Here is a 12,302-nt window from a genome sequence, read left to right as displayed (position 1 = left end):
TTAGTAAGTGTAAGTGATGAGCCATACAGATGGGGTAAAATACAAATCTGATTCCTCGATCTGTGCTGTGTTAACTAATCTCAGGCTAGGCAACTGTAGGGGCAACAGAATTGACTTCAGCGCTCCATATTTGCAATAGAAAAATAAGCCATGCATTTTGCTCCTTATTCTTGTTTCAAATTGCTTTAAGGCTAAATTGGCAACTGGACATTAACCAATGAGAAGCAAGCAGGAAGCATAAAAGGATTCTGAGACAGGGACTGGGCAGAGTGTTGAAGAGAGTGTAAGGTTGAAATAAAGGAGCTATTGAGTCTAAATTGTGTTGTGGATTGACAAATAGTACAATTCTGCCCAGTTCCCCTTCTGGAGGTAAGGACAGGATTGGACTTGGTTACTATGTGACCCAAAGAACCCCTGCATTCATTTCTGTTTGACATTTGACATTTATTCAACAACAACGACAACATTACATTTGTATAGTACCTTTCATGTCAGGAGGATGTCCCAAGCCGCTGGACAATCAGTGTTTCGGACCTGAGTTGGGGGTCGGGATCAAGGAGGGTGGAGAGCAGGGAGGAAAGGAGGATGACTGAAGGCATGGTCGAAGAGGAGGGTCTTGAGAGGGGTCTTGAAGGAGGCAAGGGAGGGGCGAGGCGGAGGTACTGCGGGATGGAGTTCCATAGGGTGGGGGAAGAGTGGCAGATGGCCTGCCCGACAATGGTGGGGTGGGTGAGGCGGGGGCTGTGAAGCAGACCAGAGCCCGCTGAGTGGAAGGAGCAGGCAGGTTGGCAGAGGGTTAGAAGGTTGCAGAGGTAGGAGGGAGTAAGGCAATGGAGGGCTTTGAAAGTGAGGACCAGGATCTTGAAATGTATCATTTGTGTGATGGGAAGCCAATGGAGTCGGGCGGGGATGGGGGTGATAGGGTCGCGGAACCTGGTGAGGGAGAGGACACGGGCTGCAGAGTTCTGGATTATCTGCAGCCTATGGAGGGAGAAGTTGGGGAGGCCAACAAGCAGGGAGTTTGCTAGTTTAGCCTCGATGTTATGAATGTGTGTGTGAGCTACTAGGTGGCCTGCAGTCTGAGACATTGGCAGACCCAGGCAATGTTGCAGAGGTGGGGGAAGCAGAGTGGGACATGGCACGGATGTGGGGTAGAAAGGATAGTTGAGGGTGAAACAAGACGCCAAGATTCTGGACTACCTCAGTGAAGTGGTGTGTGCATCCATGTATGATGATGCTGAGAGTGCCTGAGGTTTGGAGGCGCTGACGGGAGCCAATCGGGAGGTCATCGGTCTTGTTGACATTCAACTGTAGAAAGTTAGCTCTCATCCAGGACTTGATGTCTGACAGATATTCTGCCAGGACAACAACAACAACTTGCACATATATATAGTGCCCTCCATACAGTGTAGCATCTCAGAGCCATAAGCACAATCAAAGAGGAAAGATTTCAGACGGGATTTGAAAGAGGGGAGAGAGGGGGCAAGGCGGAGGGATTGAGGGAGAGTTTCGGGGTGTAGTGGCTGTAAGTACGCCCTCTGATGGTGGGGCGGAGGGTGTGAGGGTTGAACAGGAAGCTGGTGCCAGTAGAGTGGAGGCGCCGGGTGGTGAATTGGGGAGTGAGAGGTTGGAGAGGTAGGGAGGTGCCAGGGAGTGAAGGGATTTGAATACAAGAGTGAGGATCTTGAAGTTGATCTGTTCAGTGATGGGGAGCCAGCGGGGCCTGGACAGAACTGGTGAGATGTGGGTACGGATTTTGGCCCGGGTACGTATGTGCGCGGAAGAGTTTTGAATGAACGAGATCTTTTGAATTGTGGAGCTGGGGAGACTGACGAGAAGTGTGTTGGGAGAGGAAGGAGCGAAGCTGGAAAGTAACAACTTCAGATATTTAATGAGATACATTCAAGTCTTCAAAGTGGGTGAATTGGGAGAATTAACATTGTTGCTGCAGAGTCACAGCTTGTGAAGTGTTAGTTCAATTGGCGCTGATTCCCACAATCTACAGACTTGGAACGTCCTCCCGACGTGAAAGGCTCTCTACAAATGTAATTGTTGTTGTTGTATACTTCAACAAAACACATAATTCAGGATTTAAATTTCTGCTGGAGGAATGTAGATGTCCCCTAAACTGATCATATTTCAAATATAAGCTTTAGTGACTAATACTTCAGTTGCAAAATTCAAGGCCAGAAGCATTTTGTTTACAGCAGTTTTGACATCCAAATAGTGAAATTCTTTTCATTGGTAATCCTACTTTTAGCTTAATTATCACAAGTTTATATTTCCACATGGTTTTAAATAAGCTTAAATAATCGCTGTTCAAACTACTTGCATTTGTATAAAATCTTTCACACAAAAGAACATCTCAAAATACTTGACAATATAATGGTGGGTATTGAGCAGGCAAATAAGAGATTTAAAGATGTTGTCTGAAGGCTCGGTTGAAGAGATATGTGTTCATGAGATTTCAGAGGCAAGGAGAAAGGTAGCAACGTGAGCTGGTTTTGGGAGAGAGTTGCAAAAGACAAGGCAATGTGACTGAAGGTTTGGCCAGCAATAGTGTAATGAAAGGAACAAGCAGAGTTAGAAGAGCAAAGAATGTAGGGCCGGAAAAGATTACATAGGTAGAGTGAAGTGAGACATTGGAAGGATTTGAAGACTGTGACAAAATTCTTAAAATCAATGCTCAGAGGTACTGGGAACCAATAGTGCTCCGCCCTACCTCTGTAACCTTCTAAAATCCTACAAACCTGTCTGCTCTCTATGCTCAGCAGGTACTGGCCTGCTCCATGGCCCCCGCTCCACCATCGGAGGTCGGGCCTTTAGCCTTTATGCACCCACCCTCTGAGCCACTCCACCTTGTCCCCTTCCTGACCTCCTTCAAGGCCTGTCATAAGTCCTTCCAACCAAGGCTTTGGTCATGTTCCCTGCAGCAACCCACTTGCCGTCCATCCCTCTTTACTCCAGCACACAGCTCGGGTGCGAACCCTTGACTCTTCTGTACTTGGGATGTCCTCCCAACGTTAAAAGCACTTTATAAATCCAATTTGTTGTTGTTGAGAAGCTGGGAATAATTGATGTGTGGAGTCTTGTGCATGAGAGAACGTTGACTGTAGATTTCTGTTCTGTTCTGTGGATTATTTGAAGCTTCTAGAGAGTACAGCTTGGGTGGCTATCGGAGAAACAAATGGAAAGATCTATCCTCGAGGTGACGAAAGAATGGATATGAGTTTTGGCGGAGTAAGTCGGAGTAAGATTTTGTTGATGGATTCGATTAAACAACAAATAACAATAAAGAGTAAACCACTTTTAAAAACAGGATCAGGATGTACTAACTCAAACGGTCATTAATGCAGACCTTGAGACACATAGCAGATTGTAATAAGGGCATCTAAAGATAACATATTTTATATGGTTCTCCTATTACTGAAGCAAACCTGCTCAATGCGTATTATCTCAATGTATTGTGATGGTTGGAGTGATTAGAATCATTCTCGGATTGAATTTCACTCTTATAACTTATACTAGACCCTTGGGCTTTGAAGCCTTTGTGAGTTTCAATGTTTCAGAGCCCAGATGTTTCACAGAATTCATGTGTCTTTTAAAGTTAGTAGATGAGACCTTCAGATGAGACGTTAAACCGACGTCCCATCTGCCTGTTTAGGTGGATGTTAAAGATCCCATGGCACTATTCGAAAAGAGAAGGGAACTTCTCCCGGTATCTTGGCCAACACATCCTCCAAATAAAAATTGGTCAATCGCTCCATGATTTGTTCTCCCACAAAATACAGTCACTCCACTTTATAGCATATCCAGTGAAGCAAAATGTCTCAACGACACGATTCAGCGCTATATCAAATTCAAGGAGTATAATTAAGCAGCACTGAAGGCTGACAAGATTAAATTTTGTTTCTGATAAATTTTAGCAGTGATACTAGTTTTTTTTCACTCATTTTGTTCAACCAGACTTTAAAAGTTCCCATTGTCACTATTTGAACTATCCTTAAGTATTTCACCTATGTATGAGCCTAGATAGTGAGAATCAGTCAGCAGACTATTTGACCTGTTTTTAAGGGGGGTTGGGAGGGAAACATTTTGCACTTACCCTAAATTCACACCAAAGCACCCGTTCATCTCACTGACCTGCTCATACTCCACTCCTCTGTTTGGCCCTTTTGCTCAGCTAGCACAAGCTTGCTGGATGTCCCCCGACCCCTCCACATTATCATTTATGGCTATGCCAATTTTGCCACTCTCCACATAATCTCTGGAATTTCTTGCATCAATCCCTCTGCCTCGCCTCCTCTTTACGTACCTTTAAATTCCACTTGTTTTTGCGTGTCCCTTATACTCTATAACGCACTGAGACATTATCCTACATGAAGGGCGCTATATAAATACAAGTTGTTGTTGTTGCAGGTAAGCAATCAAGAACAGACTGCTTTTCTCCCTTTCTATCCCAGGGGTACTGAGGCCAATATTGGCACTATGTAGCTTGTCCTGACTGAGGTCTTCTATCTCAGCACAGACTGTGATTTGAACTTGCACATTTCTGTTCAGTTCACTAGGAAGCAGAGAAAAAATGCATTCACTTCATGGTTTTGATTGCCATTGTTTTTTGTATTTTTATTATTTTTGTTAAAAGTATTCTGAAAATAAAAAGAGTAAGACAAGCCTAGTGGTATGGGTCTTTCTACTGTTGAAATGAAGTTCAGCTGTCAGACATGTCTATTTTCCACTGTAAGAGCAAATAAACCATTTTTAAAAATTAGGAGCTCTGTGATTTTCAGTCACTTTAACAGCTGCTTTTACATTTCTGAGAGGGCACGAATGGATGTCTATCCTTTTGATGAGGTGTGGGTCAGGTAGAGAGAACTTTAAATACTGTACTTGTTATGAAGAATTCACCTATAAAGATATAGTCACTAAATTTTACAGAAGCCTCAATGTATTAGGTATTTTGATGTGGTAAGTCACTATATCAATTCCAATGTTTATTATTAAGACTTCCCCCATACTCTTCCCTCTACTGACTGGTTTTAATCCAATGTGGAGCTGGAAATTCTCTCTGCTGAGGACAAAACTCCAGCTTTTCTTTCCAAAAAGAAGTGCTGAGTATAATTGTTATCGTTGCTGACTCGAAATGCTGGAAAAACAGGCAATTCCAACACCTCCAATTACTTGATAATGCCATGCAGAAAATAAACCGTTATTGTTTGCAAAATAGTTTTCCCTGCCAGTTGATTTTAATGTCAGTTGAAAGTTAAAACCATTGGAAAAGAAAGCAGTGCAATTACTCACCACTGGAAAAATCCTTAAATGTGTCTGCTGGCTCAAAATGATTGTGGCTTTGCTTTGATTGAACTAAGAACATAGGAAAGCATTGAATAGAAAAAGGACATTCAGCCTATAAAAGAATACCTTACATGCATTGATCTTCTTATAGATACTTTCTATGCTCAACAGACATATAAATAGCTCGAAACGTAATGCTATTATAGAAGTACATTTAATGCTGCAGTGCCCATGATTTTTAAATGCTTAAAATAATCTGATTTTAAACTATATGACAACTTTTGGCTAAGTGCCTATAATCACAAAATCTCTGCTGTACAGGTCCAAAGACGTTAAGGGTAGGCCCTTACCAGAAGTGTGATTTTATAAGCAAAATGAGTGAGATAGATTGCAAACCCATTTAGATACATAGTGCTGTAATTATTTGCGAAGAGGAGGATGCAGAGAAATGGGTTGTGTTGCTCACTTGTAGTGAATGATTTGATGGGCCTGTGACTTTCGCAGAATTTAAAATAATACAGAAATTTACCTCATCCACATAATGTAAGTGACTGGATTGTTCTTTAATTCTAAATACATGCAGTGCAGTAGATTAAGTCAAACCTTTGCTCAAAAGAACATTAACCTCTAGGAGAAAATGAGCAACATTGAAAATGAGAGAACTCTTGTCTACAAAGACATGGTCACTACATTTAATGGGAAGTACTGTGAAACCCTTTGAGACATTTTGACATGATAAAGGGTCACGTAAAATGCAAGGATTATTATTATTATGTGTATTTTATTCATGTTATTTTATCCAGGAGGTGCTGTGCCTATGAACAAGTTATTTTTCATGTTTTTTTGTTCCCTTTACATCTCTCTTTTTTTACTGTAATTCTTCTCCTGACAGTGGTCAACCTTGGATTTTATCTACTGCACTAGTATGTAGAATCCCAAAACTACCCAGTCAGTATCAGAGTATAATACTTCCTGTGTCAGTTTGGCTCTACTAATAACATTCTCGCCTTCCTTTTCTTCAACTAAGATGCGGTTCCATGGCCACCAGTCACTCTTCCTCCAAGTACCTTGCCCAGAAGTCCTTTATTCTTCTATGAGCCTCAAGAATTTGCCATGTCCATCACAAACTGGCCCAATTCTCTTCTCACTTGACACCCACACACATGAACCATCCAGCAAACTTCACTGAATAATGATCAGAATTGGTAATCTTTGCTGATTTTCACCTCTAACCCAGGGCACTGAGACCAATTGTAGCAGATGAATGGCTGTCCTGGCTGACATCAATTAACTCAGTACAGCTTCAAACCTGCAGCCTATTGATCTGTATGTCTTATGGTCTGCTGAGCATTATGGTAATATTGATATGATATGATCAAATAATCTGCATATATATACACTGCATATGTATACACTAAGCTTTGAGGCATAGTGGCTGAAAACGCGACCTCCAATGGTGAAGCGGAGGGTGCGAGGGACGAGCAGGAGGCCGGTGCCAATCGAGCAGAGGTGCTGGGTGGTGAACTGGGGAGTGAGGAGGTTGGAGAGGTAGGGAGATGCCAGGGAGTGAATGGATTTGAACACGAGTGTGAGGATCTTGAAGTCGATCCGTCCGGTGATGGGGAGCCATTGGGGCCCGGCCAGAACTGGTGAGATGTGGTTACGGGGTTTGATCAAGGTCAGTATGCACTTGCCTCACAAGAGAGAGACCTGGGTCTGATTCTTGGCAGGGTGAAACATTGGGCAAGTTTCCTTCCTCCACACGCCTTAGTTTACCTAGCAGAAAGTAGGAACCCGCTGTTAGTTGATTGGTGGATCGCTTTTCCGGAGGTAATAATTCCTTCAAAAAAAAATAATAATTTGGTCACTTAATCCACAACTGTTTGTGGGACACTGCCGTGCATAATTGGCTGCTGCGACTCACCCACAAAATACAGTCAATTCACTTTACAGGATATTCTGTGAAGCGCTATGAGACGTCGAGAAGACGTGATAAAGCTCTATATCAAATGCAAGGATTATTATTATATGTGACACCATTTAAATTGTAAACTAGATTCAACAATTTTGCATCCAGCTTACCTATTTGTTTAAACATTATATCCATAATGAAAAATATGCCATGCATTTAATTTTTTAAGTTATTAAATAATTTCTAAACATGATCAAAAGTGTTAAGAAACGCAAATGTTACTTCTTTGTGTTACAACACTGCTTATTTCTGAATCATTGGCTATTCAAGTTATTTTTGCAGTGTACAAATCTGGATATGAATAAACGGAGGAAAGTAAGTAGTGATCACATAAAAGAGATTCGTTTTCCAGGCACAACTTAGCAGAAATATACATTTTTTGGTTTTTTTTGTTGCATTGAAAAATATGCTTGCACTAAATTCATGCTATTTAAAACAAAATAAATAGCAGATACTCTGTCATATGAAGTGTAGCAATATTATTAGCAGGTGTGAAACAAGTATCAATGGAATTGTTTGCAATTACTGATTCTGACATTTATTGTATTGTTTCATCTATATGTCATCTCCCATGTACGTTTATTTTTTCAAAGTTGCCATGCAGTGAAGTCCTGAATTCAATATACTGTACCAAAACACGAACAGATGCTCTAATCCACGCAAAATTCATTCTTTATCACTAACATTCCTCATCTCCAAGTATACACTTGAATACAGTATGCTTACATGCCCTGAAACAAGATGGTGAAAACATCCAATGAGTTTTGGATACAACAGGAGCTAAATGGCTTCTTTAATCAAAGATCTGTTTGAGAAATGAATGAACTTATCCTCTTCAGATAAAATATTGGTTATAGATGCTGATTACCACTATTAACAACCATTGCAATATTAGTTCATTTTGTGGCTTATAACAAACCCGAAATTCTAACAAGAAAGTCACCTGAAACATCGATAAATTGTATTAAAACATATTATAAATTGAAGCATTTGAATTAATCAAACTTATGGGGAAAATTATGATTATCTTGAAAGATTCTCAAAATCCATCATCTTGCGTCTCTATACTCATCTTCAAAACCTTTTTAAAACTTTTTTTTCACCATGTCTTTGGTCAATACTCTCAAATCCTGCATCCCTTCCTCCCTGTTCATTGATCTCGATTGTTGTTGTGATATTCATGCCAAGTGAAAGGTGGTTTATGAGTGTAAGTGGCTTTTAATTTATATTTCTTGAATTAAAAATTATTCAGCGACTTTTATCTGAAGTGTTATTATCTTACAAACATTGCCTTATAATATATAACTGTTATACAGTGCCTTATAATACATTACACATTCTGTATACAGCTGGGCATTTATATAAGTAAATTACCAAGTTCCATTGCATTTAGTATACTTGTATATCCGTTACATAACAGTCTGGTCATTGGCAATGGTCCCATACCTCAGGGTAAGGCTGGGAATCTGGGAGACTGTAGATAACAGGAATTCATGCTGTGTACTTCAAGTGTTTTCCTGCTCACGCAAAGGATATCAATGAAGAAATTCACTCTTTTGTGTTGCCTCAGTCTCATTCTAAGGCTTGTTCCAATGATAGCTCTTGAGGGATGAAGGATTCAGGGTCACAAAACTGGCTATTGACCTCCTATTAAGAACACCCAAGAGGTACAAGGAGATGGATGAACTATTGGAAGGGGAGGGAACAAAGTGCCCCCTGTACATGAATCAGGCTAAGATTGAGAATTGCTGCATGGTGCTCATCTCAAAACCCTGTATTGCAGCACCAACATGTTGTGTCGTCCTTTAATTTTTTTTGTTTACAATCTCTTTTATCATCTTTGTAACTCAGAATATTCACAGAGGGAGACTGGCAAGAGCTCGAGTAAACCAAATTTATGCTACAGTTGTACAAAAAAAACTCTCCCCTCTATACATGGGCTCCCTCTTACTCCTGTGATTCTATTTCTGGGCTCCTCCTTTACTTCTTTGACTCTGTCCGGGGCGCAATCTTATCTCTGTGACTGTCCTGTGCTCCCCCTTACATCTGATACTCTGCTGTGGCTTCCAGTTCATCTCTACAATTCTACCCTTAGGTCTGGCTTCCCTCCCAGTGTCTAAATGCTTACATCCTTAGTGGCCTTCTCTAAGGAAAGCTTTTACCAAATTTGGACTTAAGGACACATAAATGCACCATACGGTTAAACTCAAGCTCTCTGATGGCTTTATTGAGAATGTTTCCAGCACTTACTTTAGCTCACTAATATTATATTAGAGAAATCTTGTGTTGTACCAGGCTTTTGCCAATAGTGCTCTTAAAGAAAAAAAGATGTCATCTTGACTCTGGAAAAACACTTGGTTTAGGCTCAGTCCGAGCTCTGTGTTCAGCCCCTCCACCTGTAGCATGGAAGAAATTAAGAAATTAATGATTATGAGATTGGTTCAGATGTTTTAACCCATTTGATCTCATCCTTCTAGAATATCCAACAACCATCTTCGCAACACAGCACTCAGCTGTTTATTAAATGTCCTCACCTCAAGCACCTTACTTGGTGGTCTGTTGAAGATGCTAATTATTCTCTGTGTAAAGAAATACTTCCAGGTGTCTGTCCCTAAATTGTTCTTCACAACCCTGAATTTGTGCATCTACTTCTGCTATTTTGGCATACCTAAAGGTATTCTGGGCTTGTTTATCTATCCCATTTAACATCTTACATACCTCTATAAATTCTCTTCTGATTGAACAGGAATAGGAAATAAGGGTTGCGAAGCAATACCCCTCATCTCTGAGAAACCCTGTTTTGCAAACTTTTTTTTCTTTACAGGAGCATAATCTCTTATATCCCCTTTGTAACTCAGAATTTTTGCAGAGGGAGACTTGCAAAAGAGAAAGTCAGAGGAACACAATTTATTGAAATGCTGAATAAAGTGGGTCTTGTGGAGCTCAAGTAAACCAAATATATGTTACAGCGTCCCAAAAAAATTACGAGTGGAAATAAGCTCTATTGCAGTTTCAAATCACTTTTTATTTTATTTTAATGATTATAGGGCAAAGCAGTTTTGCACATAATAAAATTCCAATTATAAATCTGCTGTGTAGCTAAATTTAATTATTGTGTTAAAAGTATAATAACAAATTCTTTTTTTATTTAAAATAGAAGTGTTTTAGCAAAGCAAAGTGACAAACATTTTCTTATTCCTATTGCTCCTTACTCCTTTCTGGCCAAGCTACTCAATGATCATAACTTTTTTGCAGTTGCAACCTCTCAATCTTTCATTGTGGTGCTTACACTTTTTCAAGGCTACAACATATCAAATAAGCAGGTCAACAGATTAGCAAACTGTCCACCTCATATCTTTTCATTTTTCATCTCTGTTATTCTCCCATTTCTCTGCTCCTCTCCTGAAGGAGGAGACTGACACATGCTGGATGTGACACATGCAATTTCACAGGTTTTGGCTAACTTTTGGATTCTCACAACTCTTGAGACTCGACCCTGTGTGGTTTCAGGCGATTTGAAGTTACAAACAAGCCCAATCCTGCCCTCACAGATGTCCAATTGCAGGCACTGCAAACCTGCCCTTTCATCTCCTCCCATACCACTGTCCAAGGCCCCAAACAGATTTCAAGTAGACAGTGATTTACGTGTACTACCACCAATGTAGTTTACTGCATTCGCTGCTCACGATGTGGTCTCCTCTACATTGGGGAGACGAAACGTAGATTGGGTGACCAATTTACCGAACATCTCCATTCTGTCTGCAAATACAACCCTGAGCTTCTGGTTTCTTGCCATTTCAAACTCCCACTCACACTCTGACCTCTCCATCCATGGTCTTCTATGCTGTTCCAATGAGCCACAGCACAAGCTTGAGAAATAGCACCTCATTTATCTGTTAGGGACCTTACAGCCCTCTGGCCTCAATATTGATTTCAACAATTTCAGATCAAAGGAGCTCACCCTCCCCCTCTTCTGTGAACATTACCATATCATCTTGGTCCCAAACACACCTTTTCTCTCTCTGGTCTTCCTATCTTGTTGCAATTTTTCCCTCCTTTGTTCTGCAGTATTAACACCTTTATTCCCCTGCTTTGTTGCAATCCCCCCCCTTTGTTTTGCATCATTAACACCTCTTTAACCCATCATCCCCTGTCCTCTACCCCATTTTCTCCTTTGTCTTCCTTGCCCTGTCTCCCCCTTCTCTGTTAGCCCTTAAAAGCCTCTCCCTCCCAACATAATAATAATAATAATTCTTGCATTTGATATAGCGCTTTTCACGTCGGGAGGACGTCCCAAAGCGCTTCCCAGAACACACTGTAAAGTGAATTGACTGTATATTTGTGGGCGAACGCGGCAGCCAATTGCGCACAGCAATGTCCCACAAACAGTCGTAAATTGAAAATGACCAATTTATTATTGTTTTGTTTTTTTGGAGGGATTATTATTAGGCTCTGTGTGGAGTAAGGAAACTTGCCCAAGGTTTCACCCTGCCTGGAATTGAACTCAGGTCTCTCGTTTGCAAAGCGAGTGCTCTAACCACTGAGCTACAGGACTTCACGAACATGCCTCAGTTCTGACAAAGGGTCGTGGATCCGAAATGTTGACTCACTTTCTTTTCTTCATAGATGCTGCCTGACCTGCTGAGTGTTCCCAGCGATTTCTGTTTTTGTTTCAGTTTTCCAGCATCTGCAGTATTTTGCGTTTTGTGAGATAGTAAGTTCCACACCATGCAATATTTATACCCACTGCACCATCACTGGGTATTTTTTTTAAAAAAATTTCCACAATTACCAATACTGGAACTTTGCGGCTTTGTCCCCTAGACAACATGTTCTGTGTCACTGGGTGAACAGCGGACGGGCTCTCTGCATAATACAGCAGCTTTTCACAGAGAAAGAAGCACAGGTTGGAGAATCACCTTGGATAACTCTGAGGTGGCTGAATGAATAATAGTATTGGTAAGAGGTTATTGTCTCCTCCCTGATGACACATGCTGCTGAGAAAGGAGAGGAATTAAATGGTAAGAATGGCAAA

The sequence above is a fragment of the Callorhinchus milii genome, unplaced genomic scaffold (assembly GCF_018977255.1).
Source record: "Callorhinchus milii isolate IMCB2004 unplaced genomic scaffold, IMCB_Cmil_1.0 Scaffold3, whole genome shotgun sequence".
NCBI classification, from domain to species: domain Eukaryota; kingdom Metazoa; phylum Chordata; class Chondrichthyes; order Chimaeriformes; family Callorhinchidae; genus Callorhinchus; species Callorhinchus milii.
The sequence above is the reverse complement of the archived record's forward strand: the minus strand, read 5'-3'. Positions refer to the sequence as shown.